Source organism: Cryptomeria japonica, chromosome 2, assembly GCF_030272615.1.
Source record: "Cryptomeria japonica chromosome 2, Sugi_1.0, whole genome shotgun sequence".
Taxonomy (NCBI): Eukaryota; Viridiplantae; Streptophyta; class Pinopsida; order Cupressales; family Cupressaceae; genus Cryptomeria; species Cryptomeria japonica.
In genome coordinates, this window is record NC_081406.1 from 287,372,044 (window position 1) to 287,392,393 (window position 20,350).

Below are 20,350 nucleotides of genomic sequence, written 5' to 3' on the forward strand. Positions count from 1 at the left end.
TATTATGTCCTACAACCCCTTAGGACACCATATGACCCCTAACAACACCATATGGTGTCATAAGGGGTCCTATGGTGTCCATAAGGGTCATATGGTATCCTACGACCCCTTAAGATACCATATGACTCCTTAAGACACCATATTTGGTTGTTATGGGTCATATTGTGTCCTAATGGGTCATATTGTGCTCTAATAGGTTATATTGTATCATATGACCCCTTTAAGACATCATATGATCCCTTAGGACACCATATGACCCCTAATGACACCATATTGGGTCACTTTGGGTCATATGGAGTCCTAAGGGGTCATATGGTGTCCTATGACCCCTTAGGATACCATATCACCCCTTAACACACCATATTTGGTTGTTATGGGTCATATTGTGTCGTATGGCCCCTTTAAGACATCATATGATGCCTTAGGACACCATATGACCCCTAATGACACCATATTGGGTCACTTTGGGTCATATGGTGTCTTAAGGGGTAATATTATGTCCTACAACCCCTTAGGACACCATATGACCCATAACAATACAATTTGGTGTCTTAAGGGGTCATATGGTGTCCTAGGACACCATATGACCCCTATGGATACCATATGACCCCTAACAACACCATATGGTGTCATAAGGGGTCGTATGCTATCCTTAGGGGTCATATGGTGTCCCATGAACCCTTATGACCCCTTAGGAAACCATACGACCTGTTATGACACCATATTGGGTCGCTTTGGGTCCTATGGTGTCTTAAGGGGTCATACTATGTCCTACTACCCCTTAGGACACCATATGACCCCTAACAACACCATATGGTGTCATAAGGAGTCCTATGGTGTTCATAGTGGTCATATGGTGTCCTACAACCCCTTAGGACACCATATGACCCCTTAAGACACCATATCTGGTTGTTATGGGTCATATTATGTCCTAATGGGTCATATTGTGTCCAAATGGATCATATTGTGTCATATGACCCCTTTAAGACATCATGTGACCCTTTAGGACACCATATAACCCCTAATGACACCATATTGGGTCGCTTTGGGTCATATGGTGTCCTAAGGGGTCATATTTTGTCCTATGACCCCTTAGGACACCATATGACCCATAATGACACAATTTAGTGTCTTAAGGGGTCATATGGTGTCCTAGGACACCATATGACCCCTAACGACACCATATGGTGTTATAAGGGGTTGTATGTTGTCCTAAGGGGTCATATGGTGTCCCATGAACCCTTATGACCCCTTAGGATACCATATGACTCGTTATGACACCATATTAGGTCGCTTTAGGTCCTATGGTGTCTTAATCTCTCTCTCTCCCCTAATCTCTCTCTCCCTCTCCTTCTCTCTCTCTCTCTCTCTCTCTCCCCTAATATCTCTCTATCCCTCTCCCCTAATATCTCCATCTATCTCTCTCTCCCCTAATCTCTCTCTATCTCTCTCTCCCTTCCCCCTCCCCATCTCTCTCTCTCTCTATATATATCTATCTATCTTTCTCTCTCTCTCTCTCTCTCTCTCTCTCTCTCTCTCTCCCTAATATCATATACTAATTTATTTATAAATTGATATATTAATATATTAATATACATTAAATTAATTATGTTCAAATTTAGTTAGAGGATTTACTTATTAAAATCAGATATCCGATTTTATCGAATATTCGATTTCTGTAGTAAAACTTTGAAATTTCAAATTTCGTTTTGGGAATGCTTTGGTATTTGGCTTGGAAGTAAGAAGCCTAGAAAGTCAACTGAAAAATGTGTTTTTCAATATTCCTTGATTTTCTAGACTTTATACTGGTGGCTGAGAACTTTTTTTGTAGCTAAAATTGATAAAATGAAAAGGGTTTTTAAAGGACATTCCCAGCTTTCCAACAATATAAGGCTTGTCTTATTTCGACTTTAATAAATAATTATTATTTATTTTTCAATTGAATTTTGGTGACAGTCCTGATTAATAAACTTGATTGAAAAACACTCATAACTTTCAAACGGTATAACATTTTTTGAATCTAAAACTTGCATCACATCCTATGCTTCATCTACTATAGGGAAAAATTAAATTTCATAAGGTTTTGACCAAGTTAAGGTGGTCAGATGTAGGAGTTTCTAAATTTGTGAAAAGCTGTAGTAAAAAATTCATAAATAATTATTTACTTTATAAAAATTTTAAAAAAAATATGTGTCACATCCGAACATGAGTCTAATACTTATATTATAAATATTATAAAAAAATATTATGATTTGATTGTGATTAGGGTAGTCAGACATACGTCTACTTCTTTTTTTTTTTGTGAAATTTTAGTACGACTACATTGAAATTTAAAATTTTCATCAAATAGGATTTTTTTTTTCCAAAAAACAACTAGTAGCTTAGAAACTACATTCAATTTTCTATATATTATCTTCTTACGTATTTCAAAAATAATGTTCACAACTTATCCAAATTTTCATGTCAAGTTGCATAACTCTGATTTTCTGAAATTTCATTGCCACTTAAGGGCCTGTTTTGGCACACCATGATCCTACACATACCCATTTCTCAACCCTATTTCCATGCTAGGTAATCCTATAACAGTCGCATCTTTCACTCTATTGATGCAAACTCAATCAATTGTTTCCCCAGCGAGCACATCCACATCTCCCTCACCTATTGTTATCACTTTTGAAAACTCAACTAGCATGACCCATTCTTTTTCAGACTCCAAGCCAGCCAATTGATATGTCTTCTGCTTCACATGTCCTCAGGTTTGTAGTGTTTTTGCCCACCGTGTCATCCAGTATTAGGTCATTGTTCTCCTCTCCTATTGGTGTTTTCCTTGGAATTTCCCCTTTTCCCTAACTGCTCTCTCCTTGACAACTTCTACCCAATTGCAAGCTAGAATGGCTTGAATTCCTTTCAACCCACCCCCAGGATCTCCTTTTGTAGGACAAATAATCTTTGTACCTTCTAAATTTCATCAATATGTTGATCAAGGCAGCCTTGTCCATGCTCAAAGATCATAGAAAAGGAAGGCTATTAAAGATTCTCACAAACCTATTGAGCCTTGCATTCAGACTATTTTTAGAAAAATCATTACAATCTAGTGTCTGCTTCTATTGTGTTGTTAGGACCTATAAAAGTTTGATGATTTGAGAGGCCCATTTCAAACAAGACATCTACATTCTCCTTGCCCGTGGTATGGTGTGGCTATTAAAACCTTCAGGAAAATTCACTTGGCAAGTGTATTGCCAAAGCCCCCACGTGGCATATGGAAGGTAAAAGAAAATTCAAAGCAAATGCAATTGGCCTATGTAAGGCATTTCTACTTGGGAACCAAATTGGGTTTACAAAAGATATGAACTTTCAAGGGAAATCATTTATCCCATATTGGCAGTGCAGAGGGAGTTTATCATATTTAAATACAAAGCCCCACACATATTAAGTGTCAAAGGTTAAAGGATTTTGACAAGGCTAGATCGGCGTTGGTGGGCCCCCGCATGCGTGTGCATCTCAGGGCATCCAAATTTTGTAGTAGGCTAGCGAGAAGAGGCTAAAGGTCAATCAAATCATGCAGATATGACGACCAGGTGAAGAGATCTAATGGAAGTTACTATACCACAATAGAAAGATGCCCGTCAAATACTCACTGTGACTTGGCGATAAAGCACGTGCAGAAAAGGGGTGAGTTAAAGATCAAATAGATCACTGAGATCCAATGGTAGATCCAAGGAAGATCAATGGTGGAGTGAAATTCTAAGGCTATCCATGAATGTCGCTATATTGTGGTTGTGAAGTGTCTAGAATGATTACCCTCATGATAGGGGGTAGACAGGTGGTGCCTAGATGGTAGCTAGTTGGATGCACAGACAAACCAAAGAGTGACCTATTGAATAGACCTTGGCTTTGATGGATCTCTAAATGGACTCACCGAAGGTGCCAGTTCCATCGACATAAGCACATCAAAGAAATTAGAACCAGTCCTATTGATAAAATAAAAGGTATCGATGAAACAAAGGTATCAATGAGACATGTGAGAAGCTCACTGAGGGAGGAAGTTTGGTCGAAAGAATAATATCAAATGAACCAAGGCAGGCCCAAGTCCAGTGGAGGATCCATCCTAGGGGGACATGGCAGTTAAGGTGGCACCCATAGACCTTGGAGCCAATCTAGAGGTGACACATGGTAGAGCGCAGAAAGAGGCCATAGAGGCAAAAGTAAAAATTAAGTATAGAATTTTGACTATAGTAAAAATGAAAATATTTAAATGACTGTTGTGCCTGATTGATTTGCAAGAGAAATTAATGACTAACTTGCCAAGAAATTGATGGCTGAGGGATCATTTTTTCTCTAATATATAAGTACTATATATTGTTGGAAATCTCTCAATTTGAGAAATCCATTTCTAGAGTCAAGTGTAACCCATGACAAATTTTTTTGGGGCAGTTACCTCAGGATCTCAGAATTTTATTTTTTAGTCAGAAAGAGAAGATTTTTTGCAAGCCAAGTGTGTGAGCAGTTAATGCTGAAAGATTTGGCAATTGCCATTGTCAGGGAAGAAATCCAAAATTATTCTCTCTTCCTTCTTATTATCAGGTCTTCTCTTTTGAAAGGGTTCTAGATTTTTGTGAGCAAGGCTCCTTAATCTTGGTTTCCAATTCTGAGTTTTTCCAAGTTTGTAATATAATGTCTTTTTTCAAGTAATGGAGTATATCTTCTTGCTGTAGGTGTTTTTGTTGCAGGTTCTTATGCATGTAAGGCATGCATACATTTACACAAAGTTGTCTCTGAATGTATATTTCTTTGTTACAAATTAAATCCTCAAGGAGGCTGGAGTTTGTCATCTCAAGGAGATTGTTGTGATTATTTGCAAGCATTCTTCAAGGAAAAATTTAAACTCTGTAATCAATCATATATAATGGGATATATTTTCAAGATTTGATGATTTTGTGAGTGAGCTGAGTAGTGTGTTTTTGTAAGGCATCAATGTAGGGATATTTAATGATGAAGGTGGACTTGCAATAGAGGTTTTCATTTACAGTTTGATGTATGACTCCATGCCCTTGGATAAGGCATTGGTCTTTTAGATTTTGGGGATTCTTAGTGTTTTTATATTTTTTAAATCAAATATCCATTTACTTTTATGTTTGTAGTTTTAGTTTGTTCCACCTATCTCATGCTTCAACTTAGTTGAGATGTCAATGTAGATCTAGCCCATCTGCAGTAACCTCCTAGTTGTTAAGCCTTATGAGATCTATCTACTTTGGTTGATGTTGTCATATGTGTGTAATGGGTTTGAGTCAATGCATCAAAGATATACCCACCTAGGTTTTGTAGAGCCTGAAGAGTAGAAGGACTCAAAGCCTTGTTATGTTGTCCAAGTCCTGAAGTTATTCATTATATGAAGTTGGCTATTTCATAGATAGATTGGAGGTGAACTTGGGATTCTCATTTTTGAGAATAGCATGTGCCAAACATTGTCAAGCCAAAAAATCAAATGCAACCTGAAGACTACTCTATTCATGCCATTGGCATTGATTAGAGAAGAGCTCAACCATATGACAAAGTGGAAATCATGGAGGAATCCAACAAGGTGGTATTTTCAGACTATCGGAAATGTTCCTGTCGCCTAGAGAAAGTCATGACTGAGCTGGGAAGAGTAAAAGCTAAAAATGAGCAATTGATGAAAGAAGGGAAAGCTAAAGAAATAGAGATAACACATCCACAGTCTATAATACTCAAGTAAAAGAACAAGCAAGATAAAATTCAAAAGGTATTGAAGGAGTCTGAGGGCTTGTTGTGTGCAGAACAAAAGGCCAAGCAAGTAGCTTTCTAGGAGCTACTTGATAAAATCCATGAATTATCGTGCATCCAATCTACCTCTTTTGATATGGCCCAAATTCAAGCTCAGTTGCAAGAAGACATTGCAGAAGAGAGAAGGAGAATCAAGAATTGGTCAGCACTCAATATCTTTTGGTGGAGGAGAAAGCAACAAAATATAAGATTTTCAAGATTTATAGACCTTGCAAACTTAGTCCACCCAAGAGCTTCATGAGTCACAACTGGCCATTGCAAATCAATAGGTAGAAGGCAAGCAACTATAGGATGAGGTTCAAGATAATAAAAATAGGATAATAGCATTGCAACACTAGGTAATAAAACAAGCACAAGACTTGAAGGAAATGCACGAGTGGTTAGAATCCAAAGAAGCTGAAGTAGAACTCCTCTCCAAGTCATTGGCTTGTTAGCCTACTCCTCCCATGGACTTTAGTTATCTAATGTGGGAGCTTCATAATTCATATTGGGAAAAGATAAGCAATCCTCTCTTCTCCTAGAAGCATCTCTATGTTTCTTAGCAGTCTCTCAAAGTTTGCACGCTAGGTTGATCCTTTCATTGAACACACCATATAGTTTTTGGCTCCTAAAGTCCTTAAGGCTCAGAGTTTAATTGATTGGCTTTATGTTGTTGCTCTGTAAAAGTTAACTGCAATGAGAATCATAGATATTGAGGGGACAATTCAAAAATATAATCACTTTATGAATTGTGACAGAAGTGATAACATGTTGCTTCAAGTCTGTCAACTCTAAAAGATTCCATCAACCTTGTCATATAATGCCTCAAAGACTTTGTCAAGTTTGGCCTACCTTCCCCTTTTCTTTTAGATGGTGCAATCATGGGAACTGAGTAGATATCAGTTTTAATAGTACAAAAGCAACAGGATCAATCATCCCTTCAAGCATTGAGTGATCCGCCTGAAGCCAATGAATTTGTGGCCTTATTTCTTCCTTTGGCTAAACTTCTTGATGCTCTTGAATCAACTTATAATTACCTAGAGATAGTTCCTTTCAAGGATATCAATGAGTTGGATCAAGGTTTTCAAGCACTCAAGGCTTAATCCATCCCTTCCGAGGAAGATTGGTCTCCCCTTTAGTGAATTTTTAATAGGCTTTTCAAGATGGAGGCATAATCCTAGTCGGCGAACCAAATATTTTGGCGGTGTCATCATCTCACAGGTGATATTTCCCCGGAAGCACTAGGAAATGTAGACTCTAAGTCTCATGTACCCTTCCAGGGGGTTGGTTTCTTTTTGTTTTCTTGGGCCTTAGTCCCTTTTTGTGTGAGGAGTTTTTTCCTCCCCATGTCAATGTGGCAGCATGACTCGCAGTGTTCAGGCTCCTCTTTTCCTTTTTCCAAGAAGCCAAGAAGTAATGACATGTGGCGATATGCTTTTATTGGTATCTTGGTGGGTTCACATCTTCGAGGTTGTGTATTTGCAAGATTTCACCTGTGCCACGTACCAATTCCTCACGAGGTTTTCAATGTATTTTTCTTGCATCTCAAGGATGCTCCCTCCTATTGCAATGTTTGATTCGAAGTAACTATCAAGAATTTTTATTTATTGTTCTAAGAAGATGGATTTTGGTCACTAGTGGTTTTCAGTTGTGGTAGTGGTTGTTGATTTCCTTTAATTTGATCCACCATTAGAAGATTTGATTAGCAGTTGCGTGAAAAGATGAATCTTTTTTATTTTAGTTTGTGGAAGGTCATTTCACAATTAATAATAGTGTTGCTAGTGATCCTTGTGGTTTTAAACCTGCTCTCTATTTTCTCCCTTGAGCTATTAGCTAGGAATTATTTAAGGAATATCTTTTCCTTTTGTACGGGTTAAGAAAATTAGCAGGAAGAAGATAGACGATTTATTGTTAGAATTACATGTTTAATTTATAGTTGTGCATTGGAGAGTCTAATCAAATTATGCCTTTGGCCTTTTGTGCTAAATCTACTTCTGCACAAAGTCTTATTTATGTGCAATTTTGTAATTCCGTGTGACTTCAGACATATATGTCATAAGACTCCATAGATTGAACTGTGTTTATGAACTTGTTATCTAGTGGATGAATCTTATGTATTGCTTTATGTCAAATGATTTATTGTCTATGTTTCATTTTCAAATTTCTAGGCATGTAGATTGTTGAATGGGATTTAGAGCTGCATCTTTTTGAAGTTATCTTTGTGCCTTAGTTCTAAAATTATTTCAGCACATCACTATAGTTTATTTTTTCTTTCAGTCATTCTCTCTATCCCTTTTCACCCCCTATATATGAAGATTCAACTTCTAAAACCCCAGAGTTCACTCAGTGAATATGCATAGGTCTCCCATCACTAAGTTTCCCATAAGGTTGTATTCATAAAAGCATTTTTTATCAATCAACACAAAGTAACCTAGCAAAATGGGAAAAAGTAGGAAAATTCGAGCCTAACTGGTTAGGTCCATTTGTAATAACAAGGGTCCTTGGAAACAATGCCCATAATTTGACCACAATGGAGGGAGATTCACTCCTCAATCCTATGAACATCATGCACCTTAAAAGATATTTTATCTAAGGTCTAAGTTAATTTTAAACTTTACTTTCTACATTTGCATATCATCTCACTTTCGACACTGCATTAGATATAGTTTCTTTTTACGCATATCATTTTTGCGGTCTCCATAGCATATAGTCTCTACATTCACATATAAATACATTAATAAAGCAAGGAGATTGTCTTAATTAGTTACCTATCTATAGTGAAAGGAGCGAAGGTTGTCCCATTTATTATATACTTGTGCATGAAATTTTTGAAAGTTATAGGTCATTCATCTTCAACCCCACCTTGTGATTGGGCTTTATCTATGGTTGAGTAGAAGTTTTAATATGGAGCCTTGTTACTCGAAATCTATCAATTTTTATATCTCACATATTAATTGTTTATTATAAGTCATTATAGATACCTAGCTGATCATGTGGCTAGTGAAAAATCCCAAATTCTACTTCAATGTCACTATAATCATCATACCCAAGTAGGTTTCATCACTTACAAGTCAAGGCAAGAATATATAAAAAAAAATGAGCTATGCCAAATTCTATAGCAAAGCAAAAGAAGCAAAGATATATAACTGAAATATCATAAATCTTGGCTATGGCAACATGTGAATAACTCCATTAGGGCTATGGAAACATGTTTGTAATGGAGCAATATTCGAGAGATTATAGTGCATACCTCATTGGGGCTGTAGACATCTGACTCATAGTGAGGCTCTATCCAAGAAGCTTTTTGAAGTTAGAATAACTCATGTAACTAATAATATAGGATGCTAAGGGTCTCTAATTATTATAAGAGTTAGAATAAATTCAATTGCACACACATAGGCAAAAAAAGATCAAATGTCTCAAGCATCGGTGGGGAATTTTTTCATGTCTCCATTTATAATTTCTAGTTACTTAGCGTGTTAGGTTGGATGACCCAAGGTTTTTTTGAAAAAAGATTGATCTCATATTTACAAAAAAATTTGTACCTTTTATTCGATTAATGCATTATATAATGATAATCATAGACAATCATCCTTGTTTGAATAGGAAATTCATCTTCATCTTTCATACTACATTAGCATAGCTCCATATCAAAAATTTCATTGTCTCCATATGCATTCTCTAGATCATCATGTCATAACAGGTCTGCATATTGAGGGCATACTTGAAAAGACCCTAAAAAGCATAAAAAGTCTTGAAAAAAAAACCCTAAATAACATAAAAAGTCTTGAAAATACCCTAAAAATGTAAAAAGTTTAGAAAAATCCCTAAATGTTTTTGTTAAAATTCTACAAAATCCAAAAACATCAAAAAATACTAAAATCAATCGAAAACTTCTGACTATGATCCTAAAAATACCCAAAACATCAAAAAATGTCTTGGAAAAAAACTAAAAATTGAAAAACAATCAAGAAATTGTAATAAAACGTCTCACAAGATTCAAAACACCTTAGAAAATATCCAACACAAACTTTGCATGAAGTTAACAAAGCATAAAACTATCTTATCAAAATCAGCAATTAAGCAGATCAAACTATCTTGTCAATTGTATCAAATATCCATATCAAGTGGTCATTATCAAGTCTTTAACAGAAGAGGATACACTCTAAATCAGATAGGTAAGTCTTAAACAAAATCATCACTTTATGAGATAAAACATTATCAACCATGACATCAAGCAACTAGGAATGAAGATATGAATTTATGTCTACTAGATTCTACCCCAGTTAGTCTTTATCTTTTATTAATTAGCGATAAATCATGTTACTATGCTACTCAGGGATGTCCACAAGTGACTAGAGGAGTCATGATGGACGTGATCTTTTTATTTGTTTTTTGTTTGTGCTGTGAACCAATGAAGTTCTAGGACAGGTGTCATGGGTGTTTGTGATAAATGCATTCACTTTATGAATGTCACACATACCTCGACTTCTAGCATCATTTATAGAATGGAGGGTTCACTCCTTGTCTACTATATATGTGTTTGTTTTTGCAATAAGATATCTTTGTATCTTGGTTCCTCATACTGAGATGTACAAAGTTTCATTGTTACATAATAAGGATTAGTGATGAATATATGTTTCATTATGAATAAAGACAAAAAAATTTGTGTATCAATCATCAATTTCATCTTGCTGATTTTATCAATTGAGATCATACTTTCATCAAGCATCTTTTCTTGGATCAACTTATTCATTCTTCCTATTAACACAGTCATCTAACATTCTCTTTTTTTATGCTTCTTCACATCTTATCATTTTGCTAACAAATTATTCTAGGTTACTTGATTCAAGAGGCAAACCATTATTTCGGCGTATTTTCAACAAAAATATTCATTCCCTCATTTAGTAGCATTCATTAATTTATTTAATTGTATTAGTATAGTTCATATACATATTTATTTAGGTGATTGCATTCATATCATTTAGATTCAAATCATAATCAGATCATGGTATTATCATAAATAAAAGTACATAGAAGAATCATAAGACATAATAAAATTGCATCATACATCAATGCATCATTGCCTGACTTGGTACCTGGCACTATAAACTTCTAGTAGGCATTATTTGTCAAATGTGCTCTCCTAACAAAACTATTGCACTCTCTCTAGAGATGGGCCCTCTTAGCAACCACCTGGTCTCTCTATTTCACCACTATTACATACTCCCTCCAAAATAAATCTTGATCACTCCTACGATTCTTCCACTCTATGGCTAGGGAATCCTCCAAACTATGGATCTGGTCTCTAAGGGCCTCTAGATCATCATCACCACCCTACTCTTATCAACCCTCCCCACCTACTCTAGCAATAGGTACATCCTAAAGCTCTGGCATATAAATTTCTTGGGAGCCCTCATCATCATCATCATCCCCTCCACTCCTTGATGATCCTAAAGATGACTTATCATCATCATCAGTAGAAGACTCAATGTCACCACCAATATCTACCTCACTCTCCTCCACTCCCTCCTCGTCTCCTCCTACAAAAGAAATGGCCTCATCTACTCCCCTCCCCCTATCTCCTCCTCGATCATCCCCTCCTCAATTTCTATCCTGCCCCCTCCCATCTATATTCGATGTTGAATCTTCTAAGGCGAGATGGGAACTGTTGAACTAGTCAATGGAACAGGCCACAGTCTGACCCACCACACATCATACTATAGTGTGTTCCCTAGATCTGCTACTCCTGCACCCTAACCTGACTATGTTGCATGAAGTGAATCAAACTTGATAAAATAATCATGAGGCTGTGTAGAATCCCCTCAGTCAGACACCTCCCGAAGAACATGAGCAAAATAGGCTATAACATTAGGTACACCCTATACCTCCATAAATTGTCTCAACACCCGTGCTAGAATATGCAAGTCTATGATCCACTATGTCTCAATGTATCAACCAATAATATATCTCTACTATCTGTAGAAAGGAAAATGTTGTGCATCATCGGCCTAGTCAGGGAAATCTAAGTATGGTCTCCAAATAAAGTACTATATAATATCTATTTGGTGCACCTATTTAGGATGTTCCTCAAACCCCTATTTCTAATATTTGGAGTGCTCCTATATGTGTAAGGATCCTCTACCTAAAGAGATACATGAACAACTAGTCTAAAAATGGCAATATTCTCCCATGCCCAGACCTGGAGAAAAGTAATGTCGCAGTTGATATATCTATATCTTAAATAGACAATACCATGCATATGATAATATAGCATCATGAGAAGACAAGGACCCCATGTGAACATGTATTTGTGAATAATCATATCATGAATGAATTGACCCCATCCAACTAGAAACACATGGGATCTTATGTCATAGATATGAAGTCTTGCTACTATACTGCATAGAACTATAGTGAGATCATTGTAATCAAGGTGAACCCATGCTATCTCATACCAACTAGTCATCTATAAATCCTACTTAGTGCACTCTAATATATCACACAATCCTATGATAGCTAATCTATAGCCATATACTACTCTCACACCTTCAATAAAAACATGTAGGATTTGCCATACATCCTCTAAAGTGATCAAGGACTCACTGGTCAAAAGATGAAATGAGAATGTCTTATAGTGCCACCGCTCAACCAAAGTAATGATCATGGCTCTATTGGCCATAACCTCAAGAAAGTGAAAAACATGATAAAACCCAAGATTTCTAATTAGTGTAACATCCTCTTGAAGTAACAGATCTCAAAGATCAAGATCATTAGGCCCCTTCTATCTAGAAATAAGAACATTAAGATCCTAATGCAAGCGAAAAAAACAACCAAAATGACAAATATCATAAGTCACAGAACAATTTACAATTCATACATGTTAAAAAATTAACATTTACAACAAATGTGAATCATTTACAATGAACGCAACTCAATAAGGACTTATGTGAACTAGTTAGTGTTAGGTCCTAGAGACAATTGAAAGGAGGGGGAGGGGTGAATCAGTTGTCAAATAAATTTAAACCAAAAACAACTTTATCAACTCTCTTCTTAATACCGGTGAAACAGTCTTTCATACCAGTGGACAATTTTATCAGATAATTTGCAATACTGGTAAATATTAATGTATGAAACAAAAAGACAAAGTCATCCACAACACATAACACCAATATTTGTACGTGGAAACCTTGTAAAGGGAAAAACCATGGTGGGAAACCTTACCCACAATTAGATGATACTACTGCAGATAGTAAGTGTATACAAATAAGGTCTGCACATGCAGAAAGGCCAAGTGCCTAGAGCTCACTGCTCAAACACAAAATATGAGTCACACTGATTACAATTGGATGGTTAAATCCAATAAGGATGTACTACTCAAAATAGCATCTTCATATGTTGGATTCAGTATCGATGTAGTTATGATATGCTTTCACAAAACCTTCCTTCATCTTCAAATGATGTTTGTGGGTATAGCACTACTTATTCTCACATATACCTTCACATAAATCTTCTTCTCATTCCTTATTTGATCTTACAAGTAAGATCTTACATTTATATCATAACCTAAGACCAATTTTAGTAGGTCGGATCTACAAGATATTACAATAAAATCATTTTACAAATAAATTAATGCCCGATGCAATAACTGATTCAACATGCCAGCTTAATGTATTTACAACAACAATACGTCATCTCCATAGCATGCCATGTTGATCTAGAAAAGATAAACCTGCCGGTGTATAACCTAGACCTATTTGTCGGTAACAATAAATATGCAAATATGAATATACCAATAAACAAAACTCCAAGACAAGGTGTCCACATGATGTCTTCAACATAACCAAGTGTTTTCCATGCCCTTCCAAGTGCCAGTGATCATTATATCCTGCTAGTGTACAAGATACCAGTGACTATGCATAAGTCACTTGTTTGCCAGTGAATGTTGCTAATTCTCCAAAGTGCCAAAGTTGATAAATGTTTAGTAGGTGCTGACATCAATGACAAAACTATACCAAAATACCAACAATCTCCCCTTTTGGCATTAATGGCAACACAAGATGAAAAAACCATCAAAGTGCTAAAACAAAAATGCCAAATACCAAAATCCAACAATCTCCCAAAGTAATCAATCTCTCCTCCTGAGAGTAGCATGTGTTTCCTTGTGTTTTTCCATACCAATCTCTCCCCTTTTGACATCAAATGCCAAAGTTATTACCAAGACAAGTTCATATACAAAATACCAATCAATTTTGTATAGCAACTACTCCCCCTAAGAATCCATGAAAGATGGAGTAAAAGATTTCTCTGTTAATTCTGTCGGTTGATGACAAACATCAACTTCCTAAGTCTCTACCGGTGGGGGTATGACCCCAAGATGGTCTCTAAGATATTCAAAAGTCTCCTTAGGCAGAGGTTTAGTGAAGATATCTACAATCTGCTCTTTAGTAGTCACATAAACTAGTTTTATTTCCTTCAACATTTTCCCTTAGAAAATTCAGTTTGATGGACACATGTTTTGTTTTAGAATGTAGTACCGGATTCTTAGATATACCAATTGCTGCAGTGTTATCATAATAGATAGTTATAGGTTCCTTACATTTTACCTTTATGTCTTTCAACATTTGTTGAAGCCATAGTACCTACATATAGATAGTTGCTACTACAACATATTCTGATTCTGTTGTTGATAAAGATGTACAACTTTGTTTCTTACTCAACCAAGAAACTAGTCTTCTTCCAAGAAAGAATGCTCCGCCGATGGTTCTTTTTCTATCATCCACATCTCCTACCCAATTTGCATCTGTGTATGCATATAATTCAAAGTTTTCATCTCTAAGATACCATAATCCAAGATTTATAGTGCCTTGTAAGTACCGAAAAATCCTTTTTGCTGCTGATTCATGATTTTCTCTGGGATTACTTTGAAATCTTGAAACAATACATACTACATTCATGATATCTGGTCTGGTGTGTGTCAAATACAGTAAACCTCCTATCATAGATTTGTATCTAGTTGGATTAATAGGTGTAGATTCATCCCTTAGTGATAGTTTGTCATTTGTAGTCATAGGTGTGCTTACCAGTTTAGAGTTCTCCATCCCAAATTTCTTTAGTAACTCCTTTAAGTACTTGGATTGACTCAAGAATATACCTTTATCAGTCTGTGAAATCTGCAATCCTAAAGAGAAATTTATTTCTCCAATCATAGACATTTCAAATTCTTTCTACATTTCAATAGAAAATTCTTTACATAATCAATCTTCTCCTCCAAAGATTATATCATCAACAAAAACTTCTATAACCAAGATGTCATCATTAGTCACTTTAAAATATAAGTTGCTATTAGCATTACCTTTAGAAAAAACAATCTTCAAAAGATACTTATCCAATCTTGCATACCAAGCTCTTGGAGCTTGCTTCAATCCATGCAAATCTTTCCTTAACCTGCAAACCATATCTTTGTTATCTGTCAAAAAAAATCCATCAAGTTGTTCAATGTAAAATTCTTCTTCAAGATCTCCATTCAAAAATGCACATTTAATATCCATTTCATATACTTTGTAGTTCTTGTGTGCTGCAAAAGCCAAAAATAATCCGACTACCTCAATTCTGGCTATCGGTGCAAAGGTCTCATTGTAATCAATTCCTTCTTTCTGAGAATATCTCTTACACACTAGTCTTTCTTTCTTTATGATAACCTTACCATCTTCATTAAGTTTATTTTTGAATACCCATTTGGTTCCAATTACATTTTTATCTTTAGGCCAGGGAACTAATGTCCAAGTGTTATTCATCTCAATTTGTTCTAATTCTTCTTCCATAGCTTTAATGTAATATTTATCTTCACATGCCTCATTAACTAATGATGGTTCAATTTGAGAAATAAGACATACCTCTTCATTTGCCAATATTCCTCTTGTCATAACTCCTTTGTACTTATTTCCAATTATCTGATCTTCAAAATAATTCAGTATTACATACTGGGGTGTCTTTGTTTGCTATTGTTCCTCATTTACTGTTGAATTTTTAGATGATACCGGTGTAACTAGATCTTCATTCTATACCAATGGATTCAGTGTAGATTCATTTGTTAGAATTTATGTTGCCAGTTCAGAATCTATATACCTTCAAGTTCCTTTGAATTGTTCATCAACCTTCACATTTGTACTTTCAACAATTTTCTGCACTCTTTTGTTAAAACATTTATATGTTTTACTCTTAGATGAATAACCAAGAAATAATCCTTCATCACTTCTAGGATCAAATTTCCCAATGTACTCATCTCTTCTAATATAGTGTTTACTTCCAAATATTCTGAAATATTTAAGAGTAGGAGTAATACCAAACCATAGTTCATGAGGGGTCTTACCAGTTTCACCTTTGATGTGAACTTTGTTGAATGTATAGACCATTGTAATTACTGGCTCTCTTCAATATAAATGTGGTAGGTTTGCTTCTAATAACATACTTCTTGCTGCATCCAAGATAGTTTTGTTTTTCCTTTCAACAACTCCACTCTACTGTGGTGTCTGAGGTGCTGATAGCTGTCTTCTGATTCCATTTACTTCACATAATGCATTAAATTTCTTAGATGTGAATTCTACTCCTTGATCTGATCTTAGACATTTGATTTTCTTACCAATTTTATTTTCTACCATTGCTTTGAACAGTTTGAACTTTCTAAGTGATTCTAATTTTTCTCTAAGAAAAGTAACCCAACACATTCTAGAATAGTCATCAATGATTAGCATGAAATATCTGTCAGCTTGTAATATTTTAGTTAGTTAGACCACATAAATGAGTATGAATTAAATCTAGAGCATTTTTTTGGATTTTTCTAGAATACTTTTGAAACTAACTATAACTTGGTTTCCAAATTGAAATTCCTTACATACTGTATTGTAAGGTTTGTCAATTTTAGGTAAATCTGAAACTGCCTTAGTAGTATTGATTTTCACCATGCAATCAAAGTTTACACAACAGAGTCTCTTATGCCATAGCCAAGTTTCATCAATATGTGCAATCAAGCATGTCTTTTCACTTTTATTCAAATGAAATATATTACCTCTAGTCTGATTACCGGTTGCAATTTCCAAATGAGTTCTATTCATGATTTTGCATTGTCCATTTTTGAATTGTGACTGAAATGCTTTCTCAACTAATTGACCAACACTCAAAAGGTTATGCTTTAAACCTTTAATATAGTAAACATTGTCAGTGTTATGCTTACCAGCAAGAGATATCATACCCTTACCTTTGATCAAACAAGCTTTGTCATCTCCAGATCTCACTAAGCCTCCATTGTATTCTTGAAAGTTCAAGAAGTTACCTTTATCTCATGTCATATGATGTGAGCATCCTAAATCAATGATCGACTCATCCTTTACTTCAATTTTAGTTGCCAAGTCCTACTCTACTAGTTGGACTATAGGTGCAAGTTGATCTTCTATTATAGCAACAAAAACCTATCCATTATCTGTCGGATCCTCATCAGAACCATCAATCACTCCTTAATCAACAAGATATAAATATTTATCTTTATTCTTCTTAAATCTATATCTTTGATATTCAGGGTTAGGCTTGTATGTTCTTCTAGCTTCTTCTCTTAGTCTAGCATGTCTATCAAGGTATCTTGAAGCCAAATGACCAATCTTATTACAGTTAAAACATTTAAAGGGTGCTTTACCTTCATACTTTCTTCCAACTAGACCTTTAGGCATTTTCCTTGCAAATAGTGCTTCAAGTTCTTCATTTTCTTTCCTGCTTTCTTCAAGTTCTCTTGCATAAAAGGATTTCCAATCAGATTTTTCAAATGATGATGCAAATGATGTTGATGCTTTAAAAGCTAAATCTATCTTTATAGTAGCAACAAGACCAAATTCCTCAATTTCAAAGGCTGAGAGTTTTCCAATCAATGTATCTCTTCTTACTGATGTATTAGGCATTGTTCTTAACTCATTTATAGTAGTAACCTTCATTTTGTATGCTGATGGCAACACTCTTAAAATTTTTGAAACAATTTCATCCTCACTTAAGGTTCCTCCACAACATTTAATACCCAAAACAATTTCATTAACTCTTTCCATAAAAGTAGAAATTCTTTCATCTTCTTCCCTTTTCAAATTTTCATACCTGACCCGGAAGCTTTTAAGTTTTGCAATTTTGACTATGGAATCTCCTTCATTCAGTGTTTCTAGATGATCTCAAATAGCAATAGATCTTGTAGCATCCTAAAATTGTGACACTTGCAATTTCGACTACATTTGGGTCTTCACGATGGCGGCGCAACACGGAACCTGAATGGAGACCCCGAAACTTGCTCATGACATCAAAAACTGCATTTTTCAGCACCCTGGCCTGATTCTCCTTGCACCCTGCTGTCCCTGGAGGTGGGACCATGGTGCCCAGCACCCTGGTCCTTCAAGACTAGGGCGCCCAGCGCCCTGGTCCCCCAGGACCAAGGCACCCAGCGCCCTGGTCCCTGGCCCTATTTTGGGCCTGGTCTCTTATGGGGCTTCGAGTCTTTAAGTTTGCAAATTGGAAAATAATGTTTCCTGGTCAGCCTAAGGTTGGGAAAATCAGTCTATCAACCCTAATTGACAAGTATATAAACTACATTTCCTCTCCCATTTTGGTAGAGGGAAAAAAGGCAGAAACGATATTCAAACATTCAAGCATTCAAGCATTCAAGCATTCAAGCATTTCTTCAAGCAATTGATCATTCTAAGTCTCCATTCAAGGCTAAGTGTTGCATTCAAGACAAGGATTCAACCATTGAAGAGGAGATCACATACAACATACAACATAATACATACATTACACCTTCGCATGTAAGAATACAAACATTCTTACAACAAGGTATCAGTACTTGTTTACATTACAAAGATTTACATTTACAACATTCTCATTTCTTTGTTAATTCCAAAACTGGGGTTTGACCTAAAGGCAAGCCCCTCACCCCTAACCCCTGAATCGTTCTCTCTTTTCTGTGTGTAGGTTGCAGGTACGCGGCTGTAATTGAAGATCTGGAATCCTTGTGCAGAGACGAACAGATCCCCCTTCGTTTCGCAGATTTTTCGGAGGACCGTGTGCACGCCAGGCGCCATCGTCCCGTCAACTTTCGCTCAAATTTGCAGAATAGCACTGTCTCTACATTTTACTACTAATTCCAGGTTCGCAGCTTCATCCCATATCCCTATCTCTGTTTATAAGTGAATCTTTCCTACTTTACATGCATTCCTAGTTCAATCATTCTATCTACATTCTTTACAAAAGAGGGTATCCTTGATGTCTTAACCCCTGAAACTCATATAGAATCCAATCTTGCATTGCGTGGGATTGGATCTTGTGGGTTTCAACCCCTCTTTTGAATGTAAAGTCTCTCCTAAGTGAAAACCATCAACCCTAGTGACTCTCCCTTCTCTCTCCTTGGAGTTGGGGAGGGGAGAACAACTAGGGTTCAATTTTTCCGCTTTACATTTTGGTGAACCCGACGTGAACATCCTCATTCTAATTATTCATGGTTAGATATGAAAAATTTGCTTCCCTAATTACATTTCCATGTTTGATCTTTTGCAAATTTTAGAGGCTAATTGCATAAAAACCCTAAAATTTTCTTTTTAAGTAATTAAACTTGTGAAATGTTTAATTGTTAATGCTTGTTTCAGATCTACCCTTCTATTGCAAATTGTCAATTCATATTTGTGCTTTAATTCTGAAAATTAAATGGTTAAATGTCAAAACCCTAATTTTTAAGACCTTCTTGATTCAACCTTTGACTGATAATTTCACTAATCAAAACACCTCCAAATCGGCTGTAACTTTGGATTCCGCAACAAAATCACAATATCTTTCATCCCTGAAAATTTGGAAAAAAGTTGTGAGGACCGTGTGCACCTCGAGCGCCATCATCCCCGACATTTTTTCTGAAATTTCGGGAGCTAGATCTTACTATATTTTTTTGCTAAAATCCAGAATTTTGGCTGATTTTATCAATTTTAACACCTTCAAAATTAAAGTCAAAGTTGGTCTAGTGATTACTTGGATTGAGGCTTCTAATCATTCAAAAATTGTTGAAATTGAAATTTGTATCAAAATTGTGTTTCTTACAGTCCTAAATCTGAAAAGTGTGCTGGCATTCATTCGAAAGTTCAGTGTTTTATTTAAATTTTTACAATTTGTGACTTTTGAAATTAAGTGTTTAATTGCAACAACTTTGATTTCCACTTTCAAATTCGAATTTTGCATGAAATCGAGTCAACTTTTAAATTTCAAAACTTGCATTGCTTTTAGTAGTCCCTCTAAAATCATAAAATTCAAAATTTCAGTTTCCCCCTCTTTTTCAAAATTCAAATTTTACATTTTTCAACAATCTTGGTAGGGTTCAATTTTGAGATTGCAACTTTAATTTGGCCTATCTACAGATCGTAAAATCACTCAATTTTTTCAGATTAGCTTTAAAATCATCATAACTTTCATCCCTGAAAATTTTGAAAAAAGTTGCGAGGACCGTGTGCACTCCGTTCACCACGGTCCCGGACATTTTTTCCGAAATTTCGGGAGATTG